Raw genomic sequence first — 23,121 nt, 5'->3', positions numbered from 1 at the left:
TAAACAACTTCTCTCAAGGCCAGGGCAATGTTTTCTAACCTTGCCGGGTCATAGAAACTGCCCCAGACGCTAGTTTAAATATACAGAACGTCAAGAGATTTGGATTTAGAAGGTCTATAGTGGGGGCCTGGGAATGGGTATTTTAATTAAAGTAATGCTGCTTATCCTTAAATTCCTGCAAGTTTGGGTATCACTGTGCTGGCAAGTAACAAAGAGAAATAAACACACTAGCATAAACCCATGTAGTCTGGCTCACAAGAAAAGGCCTACTTACAACCACACTGGGGTTCTCACCCTCCCCTGTGGGTTTGATGCTATCTTGGAACATGCTGGCTATTTAATCTCCAGCCCAATCGGGGCCCAATAGAAGGTCCATTGCCAAATTATAAGGTGGCGGGGGGAGGGGAAGAGGGTTTCTTCCATTCTTAAAATGTTTCAAAGACTGTATTACTAGTTGCTAACTAGCATACTAATACAGACAAGGCCTGTCTTTGCCCACCCCTTCCCTTTCTTCCTTGTCCCTCCAGCAGGAGGTGGTGGCAGCAGGATGGCAGCCACCTCCCTCCTCCAGGCCTCTGAGTCTCACCAGGAGTTAGTCTTAGGGAACAGACCGTACGTCGAGGTCTGCCTGGGGAGAGTCCTGAGCTACACCTAAGAGCCCGGAGTCCTCTCTGGTTTGGTGTCCCCTTTCTTTCTCAAAAGGGTCCCAGTTTGGATGATAAATTATATAGTCATGCTGTCTATGAGCAGAGCTAGAACAAAAACACCAGCGCACAAAAGCAAGAAGTAGTCTGCCAGCAATTTACATAATGACTTCCATTTATCAAGCAAATCACTCTGTGACACCACACACATCTTTTCAATTAATCCTCACAGCAACCCCACCAGGGAGTTTTGGGGACATGGATTTTGCAGATGAGGAAAGTAACAGGATTAAATGACCTGACCAGGGTCATCCAACTATGAGGAGCAGAACTGGATTCAAACGTCCATCTGTGTGACCCCAACTTCTGCTCTTAAAGGGGCCTGCCTGCCTCCTCAGGGCTTGGGACACCCCACCCACCAATTTCTGTGTTAAGAAACAGAACTTTACCAAGAAAGTTGGTCAGTTTCAACACTAAAGGAATACTCTCAATATTCATATTTTTCGCCTTACATTTGAGAGTAGAAATCTGTTTCTGCAGCTGTGTGTGTAATTCAGCTCTTGTTTCTGTAACCTAATTTGAAAGAACGCTTCCAAAAGAAGCAACCAAGTCTACAAAAGCACAGTTTGACTCAAACGGATCCAACCAATGCGCAAGTGGAAAATAACGCTGAGCAATAAGTCTTGCGTCACCAGCACGGCTGCTCCAAGTCATCCCTAATGAAACTGAAGGTTGAAGAGTAACCTGGAAAATGGATGGTTCCAGATCTTTGCTTTAGATTTGCATGGCTTAATCTTCTAAACCAGTTGCTCTCTCAGAATAGGTGACTTAAAATTGTAGCCTTTCATCACCAGATTGTCTGCGGTTTTTGTTTTTTTCTTTCAAAAAAAAAAGGGTAATTTTTTCACTTTAATTTTTAATTCCAAAAGCACTGCCTTAAGGCATTTTCTTTGAAAAAAAGAAATCACACATAAGCCTTAAGTGGCCTTTGATCAATACCCCAATCTCAGACCTGTACACTGTCACTGGTTTGTTTTTTTGTCCTTCTATTTTTTCTATCCAGGAAATAATTTTTCTACCTTCTGCCCTTTTCCATAAACCCTTCAATATAGAAGTATTTCCCTTCCTCCCCTCAAACTTCATCATAGGAAAGCTACTAAAATCTCAGAGGTTGAAACCTCCAAGAGGCTGCAGCAGCCTCTCTCTCCTTCTAGTTCTTTCACCCAATCGAGTGGTTAAGAACAAAGCTGTAGAGTCAGAGTGTGCGTGTAGATCTTGGTTCCATCCCTTATTAGCTGAGTGGCCTTGGGCAAGTTCATTCATTCACTATTCATTCAGCAAATATTTATTGAGTGCCCATTACGTGTCAGGGATATAATGTAGTACAAGACAATACTCCTACCCTTATGGAGACACAGAATATAAACATATGAATGAAGAGAGCATAATTTCAGGTGGTAATACATGCCTTAAAGAAAAATGAAACAGGGTCAGGGAACAGAGACTGCCTGTTACCTAGGTGATCAGAGAAAACCCCCCTAGAATGTGACATTAGAGCAGAGAGCTGAGTATAGTTAGGGAGCAAGCCATGCAAAGATGTGATGGGAACAGCAAGTGCAAAGGCCCTGAGGCAGAAACAAACTTGAAGTGTTGGAAGGACAGCAAGAAGGCTAGTGAACTGAAACAGAGTGTAGAAGAGAGAATGGTGGCATATGAAGCATCCCACTTTCCACCATCACCTCCTATCTTCCTAGCCCTGTGGTACCCCAACTCCAAAATTAATCCAACTCCACTGGATCCTACAGTCTACTGCTTTACTACCTTTTTATTGCTCCTCTCCTCCCTCATATCCTCACTTCCCTCCTTAACCAGCTGAGAGCCAAGGTCCATTATTATAATCACTCCCCTGCATAAACACTCAACTCCTTTTAGCTTCATATCATTTTTCTTTCCTCAAACTTCCAACACTTCCTCCCCAATCCTCACTCTTCACTGATGAACTTCCTATTTTACTGGGAAAATAGGAGCCAGCAAGAGAGGACATCCACAGGCTCCCGCCACCACATCTACCCACCTGTACTTGTCCCGTGTCCCCGCCTTCCCTCCTGTCCCCCTGGCTGAAGGCTTTCCTACAGGTGCACAAACTCCATTCCCTCCCGCCTTTTTTGCCGTCTGCCTCCTCCATCAGTCCCATCAGCATAAGGAATTGCTGCGATTTCTTGCATTTTAACAAAGTCATCTCTTGACCGCACTTGCCCCTCTAGCCACCACCCGTTTTTCTCATAGTCTTTATAGCACGACCACTGTTACTCACCGTCAGCACTTCCTCCCCACCCCACCCCCCACATTTCCTCTGAACCCTTTCCAGCCAGGCTTTGTGCCCCCATTCCACTGAAACTGCCTCAGCTGCTAAATCTTTCTCCTCAGTAAATCCAATCGTTAATCCTCTATCCTTACTCCCCAGACCTATCAGCAACCTGCGAGCACTTCCCTTCCTCCACTGGTGGTCTTCTGGCTCCCGCCACCACCAATGCTTCCGTCCTTGATTCTGAACACGTCTCCCTGCAGCCATGCCCACCCTTCTATACAGTCACATCACTGCCCTGCTCATATCCTCCCCTGGCTTCCCACCCACTCAAAGTCCGAGTGCCTGCAGTAAGGGTGAGAGGGGACCTACAAGTTCCTACATGGTCTGTCCTCTCCCCCGCATCCCCTCTGCTCTCTGACCTCTGCTTACTCCTCTACCTTACTCTCTCTGCTCTAGCCACATCTGCCTCCTTGCTGTTCCTCAGACATGCCAAGCACACCTCTTCCTTAGGGCCTTTGCACCTGCTGTTCCCTCTGCCTGGAATGTTCTTCCTCCAGATTCCACCTGACTCTCTCATTCTTTTCCTCCAGGTTTCTGCTCCAATGTCACTTTATCAGGATGGCCTTCCTAGCCATCCACTTGGCCATCCCAGGTGCCTCACTGCCACTCAGCATGCCCTATTCTCCTTTTTTGCTTCATTTTCTCCATTGCACTTCTCGCCATCTGATATCCTACATGTTTCCTTGATTATTGTCTCCTCCCACTAGAATGTAAGCTCTGTCCAGGAACAATATGCCCAGCATCTAAAATAGTGCCTGATACACAGTAAACCCACAATAAATATTTGTTGAATGAATGAAGAGTTGGCACATGACAACCAGGAGGCAGAGGCATGTAGGGCCTTGTGAGTCCTGATAAGGACTTTGGGTTTTATTTTAAATGTGAAGGGAAGCCACTGGAGCGTATGTGATCTTACAGTAGCAAAAGACCACCCTGGCTGTTGTGTGGAGGGTTGGTTGTACTGGGGGTAATAGTGGCTTCAGGGGGGCAGCTGGAGGCTAAGGCAACATCCAAGCAGGAAAGACAATGAGGACTTGAGCAAGGGCAAAAAAAGGTTAGATTATTGGATATATTTTGGAGTTAGAGCTGATAGAACTTGTTAATAAATTGGATGAGGGGTCTGAGGGAAAAAGAGGAACTGAGGATAACATATAGGTCTTTGGCCTCGATACTTAATCTTTCTGAGCCTTTTTCCTCTTCTGTAAAATAGGGACAGTTAGAGCATCTCCCTCGTGGCATTGCTGTAAGAAAGAGGGTCGAGGACACTGAGCGCTCACACGGTGTCAGGCACGCAGTAAACCGCAATAAACATTAGTGCTCGTTATGGCCCCAGAGATAACTGCGTTCCTAAGATGACAAAAATTTCCACCCCCTAGAGACTGAAGAAACAGAAATTCTTTTGTAGCATGTACCTTCCCCTCCTGAGGTATAGACTTTATTTAACAGAATACTTAACATTAGTGTTGGAGTGGTTTACTTGCACGCAGATAAATAAAAGGATTCCTCACATTTCAAAAAAATTATAAGGCTCCTTCAAGTAGTGTTTGTCCATTCAATACTTGCCAGAAGGAGTAACTAAAAGCTGAAGTTACAAACTTCTGCTGATTAAAAATCAATCAAAATGTAAGAAAAAGTACATCTGAAATGATGATTTTCTAAAAACAGGTATTTACTGCATTTTAATACACCAGGCACTAAAATACCACGCTGTCTGGTTCAATACGGGACACCTGGCAACCTTGTTTGTCAGCGTAACTCATCTTTCTGCAAAGCCAACACCCAGCCCTTTTTGGCTGCCGTAGCCTATCCTTATTTCCCCCTGGAAAACTGTTTCAAACAGTACAGATAACATTCTGCCTCTTTTACAATTAGCAGCTTCTCTCACTGTGTCACCTGGTTTGACAAGTGCTGGTGTGGGGTAACCCGGGATCTTCTTTCAAAACCTCCAAATGGTGGCCTCCAGGGAACACGTGGAAAGCTGCCTGCCGGGAATTTAGGGGCTGTTTAGGGACTTTCCTGACAGCATCTTCTTCTGCCTCATCAGATCTCCCTGATTATTGGTGATCTGGGCGCCCCTACCCAACTGACGAATGAAGACCAGTCATTCTTCTTCCCAGCCCCCAAGCACCCTGGGAGGTTGGTGTGGGTCCCTAAATCTGAGACCCCTTTCCCTCCTCTCCCTGTTTGAACTCCTCCTTAATTTTTTTTTTTAATTTTAATTTTATTTATTTATTTTTCCCCCAAAGCCCCAGTAGATAGTTGTATGTCATAGTTGCACATCCTTCTAGTTGCTGCATGTGGGATGCGGCCTCAGCATGGCCGGAGAAGCGGTGTGTCTGTTCGCGCCGGGGCTCCGAACCCGGGCCGCCAGCAGCGGAGCGCGCGCACTTAACCGCTAAGCCACGGGGCCAGCCCTGAACTCCTCCTTAAATGCTTTTACTACCTGGGAACCTGCAGAGGCACCCTTGAATTTGAACTACAGCTGGAAGGACCTCCTCCCAAAGAATCTGCCCTGTGGTTGAGTCTCTGTTCCATGACCTCCATTCCGTTGCTCAGCTGTCTCTATTCTAAGTCTAGAAGAGACGTTTGCTTCTGAAAGTGGGGTCTAAGGACCAGCAGCCTCACCAGGGAGCAGTTAGAAATGCAGAATCAGAGGCGTTACTCCGGACCTGTTGAGTCAGAATCTGAGTTTTAACAAGATCCCCGATCCCACATCGCTGCAAGTTTGAGAAGCAGAAAGGTACTCAGGCCCCCTCCCTTTCCATTGGCTATGGAGAAATCTTGTAACTGTCCTGTTTAAGGGCCCTTAAGCCCCAGCCTACTTCACTGTCCTGACTTTCCAAAGAATCCTGTCCCCCTGCCTTCCGACACTCTCTCTGCCCTCTCTGCTCACAGGCAGGGCCTGTTTTACGGACCCCTTTCCCTCATTACGAGAGACCTCCCCAACTCCTCTGCCCATGAGGGGCCCTGAGGCACTTCCTCACAGGCCACTTTTCTGCTGTGCTTCTCCCCAAGGAGGGCCTCCAGTACCCATCCAAGTGCTGCCTCTTCTGCACCCCTGAGAGCTGCTTTGACCTGCCTAGTGACAGCCCCTTCCAGCTGGGCCTGACCTGACTGCCCCTGACCCTGGTCCTCAGAGGGGACCTGAGTGGCCTCTCAAAGGGCCAGGGACTCAGCTTTCCCAAGGCTTACCCTGAAGTCGAGACTTCCCGTGCTGCACAGACATACTATCCTTATTCCTCCTTCCTTCCAGCCACTCCCTACAGCCCAACAGGTGAGCAGAATACAAGTAATGGCTTCCTTCAAATGGAGATGCCAGGGAAAAGGGGGATGCTGATCAAGAACCAGCCTTGGAGAAAATATCATGATTCCTCTGAAATAATAGTGTGGGAGGGGCAGGTACATTTAAAATGCTCCGAGCACTTGATTCTTTGAAGGTTTGGGGATTTGAGTTTGGGGTGGTATTTTTTTAAGCTTTCCAAAATGAGAAAAAACATGTCAGATAACTTTTATGGACCGTGGAAACCAGAGCTTCACCTGGAATTGCAGTGTGAGGCTTTTGGGCTCTCAGACTGGTGGTCAGGTTCCTTAACGACACATTCTTTCTCACACCCTTATCATTGACACAGTTGATTTTCCCTAAAAAAGATATATTAAAAGCCAACTTCCAACCTTTTAAAAAGTACTCTTGAGGGGCCAGGCTGGTGGCGTAGCAGTTAAGTTCATGCACTCTACTTCAGTGGCCTGGGGTTCGCAGGTTCAGATCCCAGGCACAGACCTAGGCCCTGCTTGTCAAGCCATGCTGTGGCAGGTGTCCCACATATAAAGTAGAGGAAGATGGTCATGGATGTTAGCCCAGGGTCAATCTTCCTCGGCAAAAAGAGGAGGATTGGCAACAGATGTTAGCTCAGAGCTGATCTTCCTCACCAAAAACAAAAAACAAAAAACAAAAAACAAATAAGTACCCTTGGAATGTCATCCATATCCATTATTAAAATAGTGTTTTTCAAATTTTTATGTATTTTATTTAGCAGACAATTATTATAGTACTTTTTTATGTACCAAGCACTGTCCTAAGAGCTTTACAAAGATTATCGCGTTTAATTTTTAAAATAATATAATGAAACAGGTACTGTTATTAACCTCATTTATAGTTGAGGAAATTAAGTCACAGACAGGTTAAGTCGCATGCTCAAGTTCACACAGCTAATAAGTGACAGGACCAGAATTCAAAATCAGACAGTCTGGGTGGGTCACAGCCATATGCTGAACCAATACGCTATACTGCCTCTCTAAAGGACCTGGAAAAAAATATGTATATCTTTAATATATATTTATTATATGTACAAAATACATATTTTTATATATTATATATAAATATTACATATTTTTATACATGTACATGTATATACATATATAAATATAAGAAAGAGAGAGAGAAGGATTCTAGGTGCAGTTTTTCCAAATGGCCACCCTCCCACATGTTTTCAACACAGGCCTAAAACCCAGTTTTGAGAGAAGTATGATTTTTCTGTAGATACATCCTCTTGAGGAGTCTAGAGGGCTGGGTTTATAAACCTCAGCTTCCTCATCTGAGACATGAGGTGGTTGGATTAGAGGAACTAATTCATCAAGGGAGTGTAAGGAGCCTTCCGACGTTAAAATTATTTACATTTCCTGGAAGACTGACCAGGTAACTTTTCCTCCTTAGATCTGACTCTATGAGATGTCATGGCTTAGTATTCTTTAAGCTAACTCTCCACTGCTCTTGTGCCTTTTGGACCAAACGTAATGCAGGTTTGTTCTGTACAGCTGATGATGTCCTAATGCGTACGTGCAAGTTGAAGTTTGAATTGCTCTAGTCTCAGGCCTTCGGGTTCACCAAAAAGGTAGCGTTCAAGCAAACCAGCGGGGGCAAAGCAAACACGTTCTATCTACTGATGCAAGTGCGCCCTCTGCCGGCCCGGTGAAGGTGATCCGACCTCATAAAAGGGTCTTTCGGCTCCTGGGGTACAGCACAGACTTGGGGTTCACCAAAAAGGTAACGTTCAAGCAAACCAGCGGGGGCAAAGCAAACACATTCTAGCTACTGATGCAAGTGCGCCCTCTGCCGGCCCCGTGAAGGTGATCCGACCTCATAAAAGGGTCTCTCGGCTCCTGGGGTACAGCACAGACTTTTGCCCTTCCCCTAGTCCTGTAGCATTCCAACCAAGCAACATTTGCTCAGCATGTACCCTGAGCTAGGCACAAATGTACTTAGGGCTGGAGATCAAAGATAAAGAAAAGCGTCTCAGCCTTAAAGGATCTCACAGTCTGTTGGGGGACATTCAAAACAGATCATTATAATGCAACTTGGGAGGTGTGTCACTGGAGCTGCGCCTCATGTCCCATAAGTTTGCAACCACAAGCTGCACACAAGAGCCCAAATCAAACAGCACAGTACAATGCCCTTTTGTTAGGGAAGGAGGACTATGACTCACCCTAGCATTTTCTCTGTGCACAGAAAGAGATGACCTGCGTAGGAGCAACATGGTTAACCAGCACTCCCTTAGAGACCCAGCCACTTGGGAGTAGTCCTGACGGCCAGCTCTCCAGGGTGGGTGCGGGAGGGGCTGCAGAGAAAGGTCAGAATTTAGTGGGAAAAGGTCAGCCGTTAAGAACAGGGGCCAGGAAGATATCTATGTGTTTTTAATTTTTTTGTGTGTGTGTGAGGAAGATCCGCCCTGAGCTAATATCTGCCAATCCTCCTCTTTTTGGCTGAGGAAGACTGGCAGTGGGCTAACATCCATGCCCATCTTCCTCCACTTTATGTGGGACGCTGCCACAGCATGGCTTGCCAATGCTATATAACCAAGACCTCTGACACCTTTAGTAACAAGATTCTAGTTTATCTTCCCAACTAGATTTTGTTGGATTTTATTTATTTAATAGAATTTTATCTGGTTGTGTTTTTCAAACTAGGCCAGGAGGCCTCCTCAATTTCTAAAATACAACCATTCTTTCTGTTCCTCTTCTCAAATCTAATCAGACTCCGGACACACCCAGCAACTCAGTGTGCCTTTTAGTTAACGATTTGCCTACTGAGTATGCAATGATTTCCTTTCACTTTACAGAAAGTTCTGCTGGTGAGAAACCGGCTATGCAAGCCAGGAGGAAAAAGAACTTGGAGGAAGAGGAAGAACACATATTTTTCATAATTTCTCTTCAAAATATGTGAAGGAAGAAAATAAAGGAAGTAGAGAAATATGCTACTCGATGCAGTAGTCGCTCTGGACAAATTTCTTGGAACCATGGCCTAAAGGAACAGCCACCATAGTGACTACAGGTGGATGTAACTACAAATGAGGACCTTTGAAGAATCTCTTGAATGGTTCCTACAAAGGGAGAAGTTCAGAAAAATCTGTGCAAAGGAAGAAGAAAGAAAGGAAAAACAAAACTGGAACCTTATGAGAGTAGAGAGAAAGCAAAAGGTGAGGAGGGAGAAAGGAGAAGGTTGGGGAAGCAGAAAGGAATAAGAAGTGAGTATGGGGAGCTGTGGGACAGGGGCTGCACCGTGGTGAACATCTTATATTTACAATTAAATTTAAGAAATGCGTGTCTTTGAAAAAAGCAGGTGGAAGAGAGTAGAACTTCAATGTTTTTACCAAGAAAAAAAGGTAAATATGTGAAAATGCAGGCATAAGGTAAAAAGTAAAAGCCTCCTCCTCTCCTCCAAACACATACCTACTAATAGAAGTGGGAGAGGGGCAGGTGAGGGCGCAGGGGGGAGGCTGTGAGCACCAGAGACAAGCAGCCTGCACTCGGAGATGCTGAAGGCCAGCCCTGGACACTTGTGGTTTAAACCAAATGTTTTCAGCCAGTGGCTTAACAGAAAACCCTTAAACAGGCTTCCTGCCCCTGAAAATCCTCACCTAATTCTCAGCAAATGTGAGACCTATCTCCAAAAACAACAACAACAAAATACCACCTCCCTATTTTATTTAATTGGCAAAAACAAAAACAAAACCTGTATTTTTATGCATGCCTGAAATGTAAGAATGTGCCTGTGGCAATTCTGAGCATAGCACATTAAGCTTTGTGAAGTAAACTGAGTGAACGTGTGTAAAACAAATATACAGATGTCTCTCTCACGACCAAGGTTAGCTGGTATGTGCGTAGCAGGAAGAGCTGACAGAGGACTCGCCAGTTATGTCGTATTTACACTCCTCTATCTGTCCTAATTCACGGGAGGTGAGGGGGGCAATGAGGCTGAGGGTGGGGAGGAGGGGGTGGTAGACTAATGTCTTGTGCCTGCTGATAAATTAAAACGTGTTGAATTTCCTCAGGTATGTTAGAATTTCACACATCTTGCAGAGAAGTTTAGACAGCATTTTCTCACATAGCTTTGACATAAAATAGTCAATCCTGGAGAATGGTTAACATGTAGTATTTTACTCATATAAATAATAATAAATGCTATTTATGTAATAAATAATGAATAATAAATATTTATGAGTAAACATAGACTCTCCATACAATTATAAAAAGAGCTCTAAATATTATTTTATTAATAATCCTTTATATAATAATTCTTTATGAATTATAAAAGTATCAGTTTGGCCTTGAACCAGAATATCTACTAGGTTCTAGCAAGGTTAGGACTAGTACAGTCCTCTTTGTGTCTCCCATATTGTATCTTTATATAGTTTGTGAGTTGATTGGTTTATGTCCTACTTTGTTCCACAAGGGATTTAAGATTGCCCAGTGCCTTTCACATCAGAGGTGCTAAACAGCCTTCAGCTGTGTGCTATTAGGCTGTATATATGTGCATACAGAGAATGTGTGCCAATTAGAGCAGTCAGAATGTTAGACAAATATATTTGAATAATACTAAATACCAAAACTCATGGTAACTGAAAGAGGTTTCACACACACAAAAAAACACACATATTTTTTTACCCAATAGCTTTTCTGAACAGTAACAGAAGAAAAATGCAAAAAATATAAAGCCAAGCTGGGGTAGGTCCTATGCAGTGAGCTCCTTGGGGTCCTTATCAGAGAAATGGATTTCAATCTGTTCATAGTTATCCAGATTAACACAACAGAAGATAAATGTGAAGACTTGGCTCAAGAAGATTCAGTTATCTCAACATAGTCCTTTCCAAGAGCTGTCATCAGACTCCCTTTGATTCTAAATGGAAAGAGATACAAACACTGTTCTTCTGAGGGAGCTAATCCTCTATCGTTAAAATAGTCAAACCACAGAGCTCTTTGTGTTTATTTACAGTGTTGTAATTGTACAATATAACAGGGTAGAGGTACCATATGCATTCAATAGATAAAATGCACTTTATTTAAAATAGAGAAGGATTTCATGGGGGAGCAATAAAATCAAGAATGCTACAGCAATTTTACGAATCATCCGGGCATAATTACCAACCAATAAAAATAAAACATTCCCAACCAATAAAAATAAAACATTCCATAATTTTCTGTTTTCATTAAATATTGGTTTATAAGGCACTGTTCTGTTGTTTACTTTGGTTAAAACAGAGTCTTTAAAATCAATATACCATATCTGTCCATGTGTACTGGGTGGAAATCTTTATAATTACAAAACTTTATGTGCAAAAAGCTGTTTAGGTCCCAGCTCTGGGTGTGCAGTGAGCGCGATCCACAAGAGCGTCACTGTGGCACAAGGGCCCTGGGGTGACTGGGCCTTAACCCAGGGGCCCTGAAATAACACAGCTAAAAGTGGAGAGACAGAAGCTAAGGTCTCAGCTGATAAGATGTGCTTCAAATGAGAGTAGATGGCAAGTAAAGTGGACAATGGGAGAACAGCTGTGGTTAGAACCTAAAAGTTGAGAAAAAAGATAAAACAAGGCTTTATGAGGCCTGAATCAACTAGAACAGTTCAAAAGTAAGGCTAGGGATGACCAAGTGGGCCAGAATATTCCTCATCCCTCATTTTAGTCACTATATTACCAACTTAATTTACACTGAGAAATTTATGGCCACAAGGGACCAAAAAATAATAATAATTGTGTTGGCATGATTGGTGTATTTTCTCCCCAAATTCCAGACCTGTAATGCAACAATTTTTAATCATAAGCTACGTTACTGGTTTGCCTGAGAGACCAGAAATAAATAAATATTGCATCCTCTCTGCAGACCCACATGGGAATCAGAAGGCAGCCTGGTGAACAAGGAATCAGCCCAAGGGAGTCCAAAGAACAAAGTTGCAGTGGCATAAGACTACGATAGCTTAGCATCCATCTGACTGCTGAAGTATCTTACTCCCCTCCAGCATCCCTAGGGGCTGGATTTGCCACTGGGACCAGAAATGCTGGCTGGCAGTCCTGCGGGATCCAGAGCTGTGAAAAAGCGAGAATCAAAGGGACTGGGAGTTCAGTGTCTACCGCCTAGGGAATGTAGAGGGTTTTGCAGTTTCCTTTTTGTAAATTGGAGATTTTTTTTTTCAAATATAAAACATTTTTCCTAGATCCCTCCAAAATCTCCTAGGCCCTTGGCATGGATTCCATAGTATTCCATAGATAAAATGGTTTTGTTAGTCATAGCCTCAGCCAAAGATGTAGGAACCAGCATTCCTGATAGAATTAAAGGATTAGCGGTACTGGTGGCTGGGAATAAACCATGGATGAAAGCTCCATGGGAACAGGGACAAACCGTATCCCCAATACCTACACAGGGCCAGATTCACAGTAGGCAAAGTAGTATTCGAAAATGAATGAACAAATTAATAGATAAATCACAAAGTCAGAGTAGAAGGATGATGAGGCAACTAGTTTTGAGTAATAAAAGCCCCAAGAGATCAGAATCCAGGAAGTTAGATTAAGTCTAAAAGGCTATTGCACCTGGTAGTCAGAACATGGGTCTAATCATAGCATTGGCCTCTTTTGCATTTCCTGCTGAACTAGGGTGGCATTAAATTTCTAGATATTTTTTTCCAACACTTCATTATGAAAATTTACACATACAGCAAAGTTGAGACACTTTTATAGTGAATACTGTATACTTACCACCTGGAGTCCACCATTAACATTTTACTCTGCGGTTTATCACATGTCTATTCATTTCTCTATCCACTCAACAATCCATCTTTTTTTTTATGCATTTCAAAGTAAATTGCAGTCAGCACCAGACATCCCCCTAAGTAATTCAGGATGCACGTCATTCAGGTAAGCTAAAGATTTGTTGATGATTTTTTTTGTTCTGAAGTGAAATTTATATACAATGAAATGCAAAATCTTAAGTGTAAATTCCCATGTTTTAACAAATGCCTACACCTGTGTATCCCAAATCTCTATCAAGGTATAGAACACTCCATCACCTCAGAAACTTCTCATAATTTTTTGAGTGTTTTTTTTTTTTTTTTTTTTTGTGGAGGGAGGATAGAAATGTTGAAATTTCAATGTGGTCTGGTTATAGCTTAAGACAGCTGGGAAAAACCCACAGGTGGTTCTATGTTGGGAGTAAATGGAACTCCATGAGCATCATCTTCAGAAATGATCTCAAGTAACAAGATCCATGAGAACGGTTGAGCACTTGCTGTTCTCAAATTTCAGACAGTCTCAAGTTAAAGAAAAGACAAATATAAACACAGCTTGTAGCAAACCTTTCCCCTTTCACACACCCTCCACTGACAGACGTGGAAGACAAAGTGCTTGCTCGCATCTGGACCTGTGTCCTGGACCTCAGGCTGCCTGAGTCTCACTGCCAGGGGTCAGACTGACCAAGGCAGCTTTCTCCATTATTTCTAGTACCCACGCAAATTAAATTCTTAAAACCAATAAGCCAATAAGTCTTATTTCCCCTCAAAATTGTGTATTGAAAACTATTCAAAAAGCTTTCTTATATGTCTTAAGATCATGAAATAAAATTATTAACATTACCAAATTTGATCTTCATTTAACTTGCAGTGTGCTGTGCAACATTTCAGATGTGGCTTCTGGCATCAGAATATGGAACTTTAGTCACATCTGTGACGTATCTGGCCATTATGATGTCATTAAAATACTATATTAAAATACCCTATAAAACCTTTTATTATGGAAATTTTCAATCATACACAACGTTAAAGAGAATAACAAATCTCCGTGTATCCATCACCCAGCCCCAACAATTATCTTAGTAAAATGCATTTAAGGTTCACTCAACCTTGTTGCACGAATCAATAGTTTGTTCCATTTTATTGCTGAGTTGTATTCTATTGTATGGATTACCACAGTTTGTTTATTCATTCACTCTCTGATTGCTTGTTTTGAGGCAATTAGGGAGAAATATTCACATATAGGTTTTTGTGTGAACATAAGTTTTCATTTTACTTGGATAAATACCCAAGAGTGAGATTGCTGCTGGGTCGTATGATAAATGCATGTTTAAATTTATAAGACTGCCAAATTTTTTTCCTAAAGTGGCTGTACCATTTTGCATTTCCAGTAGCAATGAATGAAAGTTCCGATTGCTCCACATCATGGCCAGCATTTTGTATGCAGTTCTTTATCTTAGCCATTCTAATAGGTGCGTAGTAGTGTCCCATTGTGGTTTTAATTTACATATCCCCATTGACTAGTGATGGTGAGCACCTTTCCATATGTTTATTTACCATCCATATATCTTCTTTGGAGAAGTTTCTTTTCAGATATTTTGCCCATTTTTAAATTGGGTTTTTTGTTTTATTATTGTTGAGGTTTAAGAGTTCTTTATATATTCTGGATACAAGTTCTTTACTGGATATGTGATTTGCAAATATTTTCTCCCTGTCTATGCCTGGTCATTTCATTTTCTTAATAGATTCATTTGTAGAGCAAAAGTTTTTAATTTTGATAAAATTTAATTTCTCAACTTTTTCTTTTACGGGTTGTGCTTTTGGTGTCATATCTAAAAACTGATCACCAAATCCAAGGTCTCCTATGTTTTTTTTTTCTAGAAGTCTTATAGTTTCACATTTTATGTTTAGGTCTATGATTCACTTTGAGTTAATTTGGTATGAAGTATGTGTCTAGGTTCCTTTTTTCCATATGGATGAATAATCATTCCAGCACCATCTGTTGGAAACTGTTGTTTCTCTATTGAATTGCCTTTGCAACTTTGTCAAAAATAAATTGACTATATTTGTGTAGATCTGTTTTTGGGCTTTCTATTCTGATCAATTGATATATATATGTCTATCCTTTTAACAATACCACACTGTCTTGATTACTACAGCTTTACAGTAAGCCTTGAAACTGGGTAATGTAAATCCTCCAACTTTGTTCTTTTTGTTGTTGTTATCTAAAAAAATTTTTGGCTCTTCTAGTTTCATAACCTTTTCCATATAAATGTTGAATCCACTTGCCAATATCTAAAAATATGTCTGCTGAGATTTTCCTTGGGATTGTGCTCAATGTGTAGATCAAATTGGGGAGAATTGGCATCTTTACAATACTGAGTTTTCCAACCCAGCATATGCTGAATACAGCATATCTTTCCATTTATTTATGTCTTCTTCTTTTTATTTCATCAATGTTTTGTAGTTTTCAGCATAAAGATCCTGCACATATACCTTAGGATTTAAAAATAATCTTTTTCTTTTTAGAGGTTCTATTTTAATGGTATTGTCTTTTAAATTTCAAATTCCAATTTTTCATTGCTGCTATAAACATCTGTGCTCAAGTTTTTGTGTGGAAATAAGTTTTCAATTCATTTAGGTAAATACCAAGGAGTGCATTGCTAGGTTGTGTGATAAGAGTATGTTTAGTTTTGTAAGAAACCGCCAAACTCTCTTCCAAAGTGGCTGTACCATTTTGCATTCCCACCAGCCGTGAATGAGAGTTCTTCTTGTTCCACATCCTCACCAGAATTTGGTGTTGTCACTTTTGGATTTTGGCCATTCTAATTGGCATGTAGTGGTATCTCATTATTGTTTTACTTTGCATTTCCCTGATGACACATGATGCAGAGCATCTTCTCATATGCTTATTTGCCATCTGTCTGTCTTCTTTGGTGAGGTGTCTGTTCAGGTCTTTGGCTCATTTTTTAATCAGGTTGTCTGTTTTCTTACTGTTGAATTTTAAGAGTTCTTTCTATATTTTAGATAACAGTTCTTTATCAGATGTGTCTTGTGCAAATATTTTCTCCCAGTCTGTGACTTCTCATTCTCTTGACTTTGTCTTTTGCAGAGCAGAAGTTTTTAATTTTAATGAATTCCAGCTTATCAGTGCCTTGGTGTTGTATCTAAAAAGTCATTGCCATACACAAGGTCATCTAGGTTTTCTCGTATGTTATCTTCTAGGAGTTTTATAGTTTTGCATTTTACATTTATGTCTATGATCCATTTTGAGTTAATTGTTGTGAAAGGTTAAGATCTGTGTCTAGAGTCATTTTTTTGCATGTGGATGTCCAGTTGTTCCAGCACCATTTGTTGAAAAGACTATCATTGCTCCATTGCATTGCTTTTGCTCTTTTGTCAAAGATCTGTTGACTATATTTATGGGGGTCTATTTCTGGGCTCTCTATTCTGTTCTATTCATCTTTTTGTCTGTTCTTTCACCAGTACCATACTGTCTTGAATACTGTAGCTTTATAGTAAGTCTTGAAGTCAGGTAGTGTCAGTCCTCTGACTTTGTTCTCCTCCTTCAGTATTGAGTTGGCTATTCTGGGTCTTTTGCCTCTCCATCAATTTGTTGATATCCACAAAATAACTTGCCGGGATTATGATTGTGTTGAATCTATAGATCAAGTTGGGAAGAACTGAAATCTTGATGATATTGAATCTTCCTATCCATGAACATAGAATATCTCTCTATTTATTTAGTTCTTTGATTTTTCTTATCAGTTTGTAGTTTTCTTCATATGGATCTTGTATATATTTTGTTAGATGTATAATACCTAAGTATTTCATTGTTTTGGGTGCTAATGTAAATGGTAATATGTTTTTTATTTTAAATTCTACTTGTTAATTTCTGGTATATAAGAAAGATATTTACTTTTGTATATTAACCTTATATCCTGCAATCATGTTATAATCACTAATTAGTTCCAGGAGTTTTTTTGGCAATTCTTTTGGATTTTCTACGTAGATGATCATGTCAATGGTGAACAAAGACACTTTCATTTATTCCTACCCATCTATATACTTTTATTTCCTTTTCTTGTCTTATTGCATTAGCTAGAACTTCCAGTATGATGTTGAAAAGCAGTAGTGAGAGGAGACATCCTTACCTTGTTCCTGATCTTATCAGGAAAGCTTCCAGTTTCTCACCATTAAGTATGATGTTAGTTGTAGGATTGGAAGATTTAATATTGTTAAAATGTGCATGCTACACAAAGCAATCTACAGATTCAATGCAATCCCTATCAAAATCCCATTTTTTTTTCAGAAATAGAAAAAAACACCCTAAAATCCATATGGAATCTCAAAGATCCCCAAATAGTCAAAACAATCTTGAGAAAGAAAAAAAAATTGGAGGCCTCACACTTCCTGATTTCAAAGTATGTTACAAAGTTACTGTAATCAAAACAGCATAATAGTGACAGAAAGACAGACAGATAGACCAATGAAACAGAATAGAGAGCCCAGAAATACACCCTCACACATATAGTAAAATAATCTTCAACAAGAATGCCAAGCTACATAATGGGAAAAGGATAGTCTCTTCAACAAATTGTGTTGGGAAAACTGGATATCACATGCAAAAGAATGAAGTTGGACCCTTACCTTATACTATATACAAAAATTACCTCAAAATAGATTAAAGACTTAAATGTAAGACCCAAAACTATGAAACTCCTAGAAGAAAACAGAGGAAAAACTTCATGACATTGGATTTGGCAGTGATTTATTGGCTATGACACCAAAAACACAGACAACAAACGCAAGAACAAACCAATGGGACTACATCAAAGTTAAAAACTTCTGTACACCAAAGGAAACCATCAACAGAGTGAAAAGGCAACCTAAGGAATGGGAGAAAATATTTGCAAACCATATATCTGATAAAGGGTTACCATCCATAATATATAAAGAACTCCTGCAACTCAACAACAACAACAAAACAATCCAATTAAAAAATGGGCAAAAGCAGCCAGCTTATGTTTGTGTGTTCTGCTTCGGTGGCCCAGGGTTCGCAGGTTCGGATCCCTATGCACTGCTTATCAAGCCATGCTGTGGCAAGCGTCCCACATATAAAGTAGAGAAAGATGGGCATGGATGTTATCCCAGGGCCAATCTTCCTCAGCAAAAAGAGGAGAATTGGCAACAGATGTTAGCTCAGGGCTAATCTTCCTCACAAAAAGAAAAAAGAAAAAAGAAAAAAATGGGGAAAGGACTTGAACAGACAGTTTTCCAAAGAAGATATACAAATGGCCAAAAAGCATATAAAAAGATGCTTAACATACTAATCATCAGGGAAATGCAAATCAAAACAAGGAGCTATCAACTCACACCCATAAGGATGGCTACTATCAAAGAAACAGAAAATAATAAGTGTTGGTGAGGATGCAGGAAAATTGGAACCTTTGGGCTCTGTTGGTGGGAATGTAAAATGGTGCAGCTATTATAGAAAACAATATAAAGGTTCCTAAAAAAATTAAAAATAGTATTACCAGATGATCCAGCAATCCCTCTTCTGGGTATATATTCAAAAGAATTAAAGCAGGATCTCGAAGAGATATTTGCACACTCATGTTTATTGCAGCATTATTCATAATAGCCAAGAGGTGAAAGTAACCTAAATGTCCATCAATGGATGAATGGATAAAGAAAATGTGGTGTGTGTGTGTGTGTATATATATTTGCTTCTTTACACCCACACACAAACACACACACACAATGGAATACTATTCAGCCTTAAAAAAAGAAAGAAATTGTGTCATATGCTACAACATGGATGAACCTTGAAGACGTTACACTAAATGAAATAAGCCAGTCACAAAAAGACAAATACCACATGATTCCACTTATATGAGGTATCTAAAGTAGTCAAATCTTGGAAACAGAAAGTACAATGGTGATTGCCAGGGGATAGGGGAGGGGAAAAGGATAGTTGTTGCTCAATGGATATAGAGTTTCAGTTTCGCAAGACGAAAATATTCTAGAGATCTGTTGCACAACAAAGTGCATATAGTTAACATTACCGTACTGTACACTTAAGAATGGTTGAGATGGTAAATTTTCTGTCATGTGTTTTTACATATATGTATATGGTGGTGCCTAGGAACTGGGTTTGGACAGAAGCTGTTACTTAGAGGACACTCAAGGTACAAATTTACCAATACATTGTATTTTCTGTAAACAGATTTGGTCACTAGGCAAAAGTGTTTTAAGCCCGAAAGCCTTATGATCAAGAAAGACATAGTCCTCAAGGGAACTACTATGAGCATTTGTCATAATTCCCCACTCAATATCCCAAATGCATAATTTCTACCATACTCAGTGCATCTCTGGGGACTGAAAAACAAACAATCTCTCTCACGTATATGAGAAATATTGAGAGGCACTGAGAGGGTCCTCAGAGTTACGAGAATGCCACTGCCACTCTCTAGCTATTTGACCTTGGATGGTCACTGACCTCTCTGAAATCTATTTGTAAATGGGGATACTGGTACCTCCCTCTACAGAACCAATGGGAAAACTGGGGAGAAGGCCTACGGTGCACTCGGCACTGCGCTCAGCACATAGTAGGTCCCAAAAAAACTGAGGACGATGGTGTTGGTGATTTGTCTCTTCAGTCTCCAGGCCACTTTCAACACACTTAATCATGCATGTGACTTGAATGGCTTTGTCCAACTTGTCTGGGATAAAGGAGATTTTCTTTCCGAATTCCAGAACTACGTTAATTAGGCATCAGGAACCTCCATTCCCAAACTCAACTGGAATAAGTTATTTTCTGCACTAAAACAAAGCAATGAATAAAATGGAGCAAGATGACTCTCCTTTTTTGTTTTTTTCAGGGAGTTTCCCCATTTCCTCATAATGAGAGATCATTAAAATAACCAGAAGACAAATGGCACCAAATTAATAAAAATGTACATCAAATGATCCTCTATTACCTATTTTTACTCAATTGTAGTTGAGGAATGCATTGATTGCCAGCAAACCAAAAATATATATATATTCGTATGCTTCTCCTGATGCCCAGGTAGCCTTGGTTATGCCATATATGGTGATCGAGACTATAACTACATGGTGACATTGCCTACGTGGCTTAACCGAAGTAATGGAGATCCAAACCAAGTTGAACAACAAATCCCAAAGTGGAGTGACCTATGCTCCTCAGCTTATATTTTTGTATATGGGAAAGCATGGGCCACAGAACATCTCTCTATCGGGGATTGGGTGGCTTTGGGCCCAGCTATTGCACTCTGTAATTATTGGCAATGACACTGTAGATCAGCAGGTCAGTCTAAACTCCCTTGTGTGGATCATAATGGATTGTAGCTTCGCCTTGGACCTCATCCTGGCTGTCTGAAATAAGACCTACTGATCCCCTTTGAGACTTATTCATAGTTGGCTGAGTCTGTACCCTTGGTGGGGAGGGGTATGAGTAAGGTAAAGATTGCAAGGTGGCCTCATCCTGCTGCTTGGAGTCCTGTTGATAGCAGCTTTGATTAAATGCCGAATGAGACAAATTAAAGGAATTTGCTCCCAGCCTCTGTGGTCAGATTAAACAGAGTGGCATACTCGTAAAAACTCAGGTTCAGCCAAGAATGTGTTCTTTTGGGCTGAGGGGTGGATTGTTGAGAGAGGCAATCTGCCATGGGCCCTGTATGTCCTTGAATGTTCCTGCTGGGTACGCCGTGAACACAAAGCCCCGACCATTCTTTACTGGGGCCATTTCTCAGGGTTGTGTTGGTAGCAAGCAACCTTGAAGAATGGGGTAATGTCTCCCCCAGACAAAGAGCAGGCTGGCTTTCATTTACTATACAAACAGCAAATCCCCCAAGCTTCATGATTTTTCCCTCTAATGCAACCCACAGCATGCCCAGTCATCCATCATGGGCCCTTTGTGGGACTTGTGGGGTAGGGGGAACCAACACAAATGAACATGAAGCTCTGAATACTACTTTTGCTGTGAGCAATAAAGTCCTTTGTCTCTGACACAGGAAGTTTGTGTCTTCTGCCTGCATCCACAAAACAGGAACAGGCTAACTTGTTAGCTTGTAAGCAGGTTAAATCCCAGGTCTTGCACAGATCTTGACAGTTCTACATTTGGATTTGGCTGATTGTGCTCTGATGGAGTCATTTAACTTGTTCTCTATGCCTCTATTTCCTATAAACTGTAAGCCAGATCTAAAAGTTCCATCAGACTCAGGCTCAGCTTTTAAGGCAGAAATACTTGGCATTGGTGCTGTGATCTCCCTATCGCACCACATTAGGAGACATAATGTCAGGGTTTCCAGCTTTAGCGATACTAAGCTTATTCAGTAGATTCAGTTGGTTTCAGTACATTATAAAGTTCCCTATCAACATTTCACCTAATAGTTTTAGCATTCATTGATGATCATTGCCTAGATCCCTTATTTCATTAGTGGTTTTTTAAAGGGTGGCATTTAAATGGTATCATTCTTCCTGCATTTATCCACTGGAATTCTCCGGTAAAGGAGAACTTTATATCATCAACTGCTTAGTTGCTCTAAAACCAGTGCAGCCATTTGACCCACGGAGCAAGGGCCTCTTTTCTGGGCCCCTTGTTTGAGGGGGCCCTGCACTTTGGAGTGCCTTCTTGAAAATTTTCTAAGTCTGTCTCTAGTACCTGGGATTGGCCAGGGTTAGCAGGGCCATCCAGGTGAGGTGTCTCGCGCCCAGACTGGGACATGGTTTGGTCATAAACTTGATAAACACTTAGGTTCATTTCTTTCAGTTTTTCGTTTTGTTTTGTTTAGGGATTACTTTTTTCCTTTTTGTTTTAATTTTGTTTTTAAATATGTAAAATATTTACATGGTTCCCAAGGCAAAACTATATACCAAGGCCCACTCACAAGTCTCACTTTCTTCCCCGTCCCCTCCACCCAGCTTCTTCCTTCCTCCTATGAGTAATTATTTTGACTGTTTTGTTTTTTTGTTTATCCTTTCATTATTTCAATTTAAAAATGCAATCATATGCATTTATATATTCTTATTCCTATCCCCTATTTCTTACACAAAAGGTAGCATACTCTATTATCCTGATGCTTGATTATTTTTACCGAAAAATATATCTTAGCGTTTACTTCATTTCAGTATATAGGAATGTTCCTCATCCTTTTTACAGCTGCACAGTATTTCATTATGTGGATGTATAATAGTTTATTCAGTCAATTCCCTTGTTGATGGACATTTGGGCTGTTTCCATTCTTTTACTATTACAAATAATGCCACAACGAAGAGCTTCATACATACATCATTTGCATTTTTGCTGGCATATCTTTGGGCTAGGTTCCCACAAGTGGAATTGCTGAGTTAAAGGGTAAATGCATATATAAGTTTGCTAGATTTGGCCAAATTCCTTTCCACACTGATTATATCATTTTGAATTTACGTCAGCAATGTGTGAGAGTAACTGCCTCTCCAATAGAGTGTATCATTAAAGTTTTGGGTTTTTGACAATCTAATAAGTGGTATGTTGATGTTGTTTTTTTCTTTTTTTTTTGTAAGCTATTCTGAAAAATGTTTTAAGTATAAAATTTCATTAATATGAAACATAGCATTTCCTCCAAGTAATTTTAATTGGCATTTCTCTTATTATGAGTAAGATTGAGTATCTTTTCACATGTTTAAAGACCATTGGCTTTTCTTTATCTGCAGACTGTCTGTTCATATCTGTTCCCCATTTTTCTAAGAGCTATTAGTTTCTTCCCTCCCAATTTTTAGGAGCCCTTTAAATATTAGAGTATTAGCTCTTTGAGATTATGCTGCAACATTGTGTTCAGTTTGTCAGTTGTCTAAATCACTTTGCAGTACTTTGTCAGGGCTTCAGAGTTGATGAGAATCAAAGGAAGCCACTCACTAACCAACCAGAATGTCGATTTATTAATTTACAACATGTAATATTCTCTTCTAGCAAGATAAATATTCCATTTCTGCTGTGCTAGCTACTTTCTTCCTGGCATCAGAATTCCTGAGAAACCAGATTTGATTAGGAGGTTATT

The 23,121-nt window shown here is 40.6% G+C and overlaps 1 long non-coding RNA gene across 1 annotated transcript in view; it reads right to left on the bottom strand.

Moving 5' to 3' along the window:
* The window catches only part of LOC147916133 (uncharacterized), a 50,500-nt gene that overhangs the window by 8,211 nt on the left and 19,168 nt on the right, over positions 1-23,121 (bottom strand). The gene's annotated exons all lie outside the window — the stretch shown is intronic.

The sequence above is a fragment of the Ceratotherium simum genome, chromosome 10 (genome assembly GCF_057802395.1).
Source record: "Ceratotherium simum simum isolate JZ-2026a chromosome 10, ASM5780239v1, whole genome shotgun sequence".
NCBI lineage: Eukaryota > Metazoa > Chordata > Mammalia > Perissodactyla > Rhinocerotidae > Ceratotherium > Ceratotherium simum.
The sequence above is the reverse complement of the archived record's forward strand: the minus strand, read 5'-3'. Positions and strand labels throughout refer to the sequence as shown.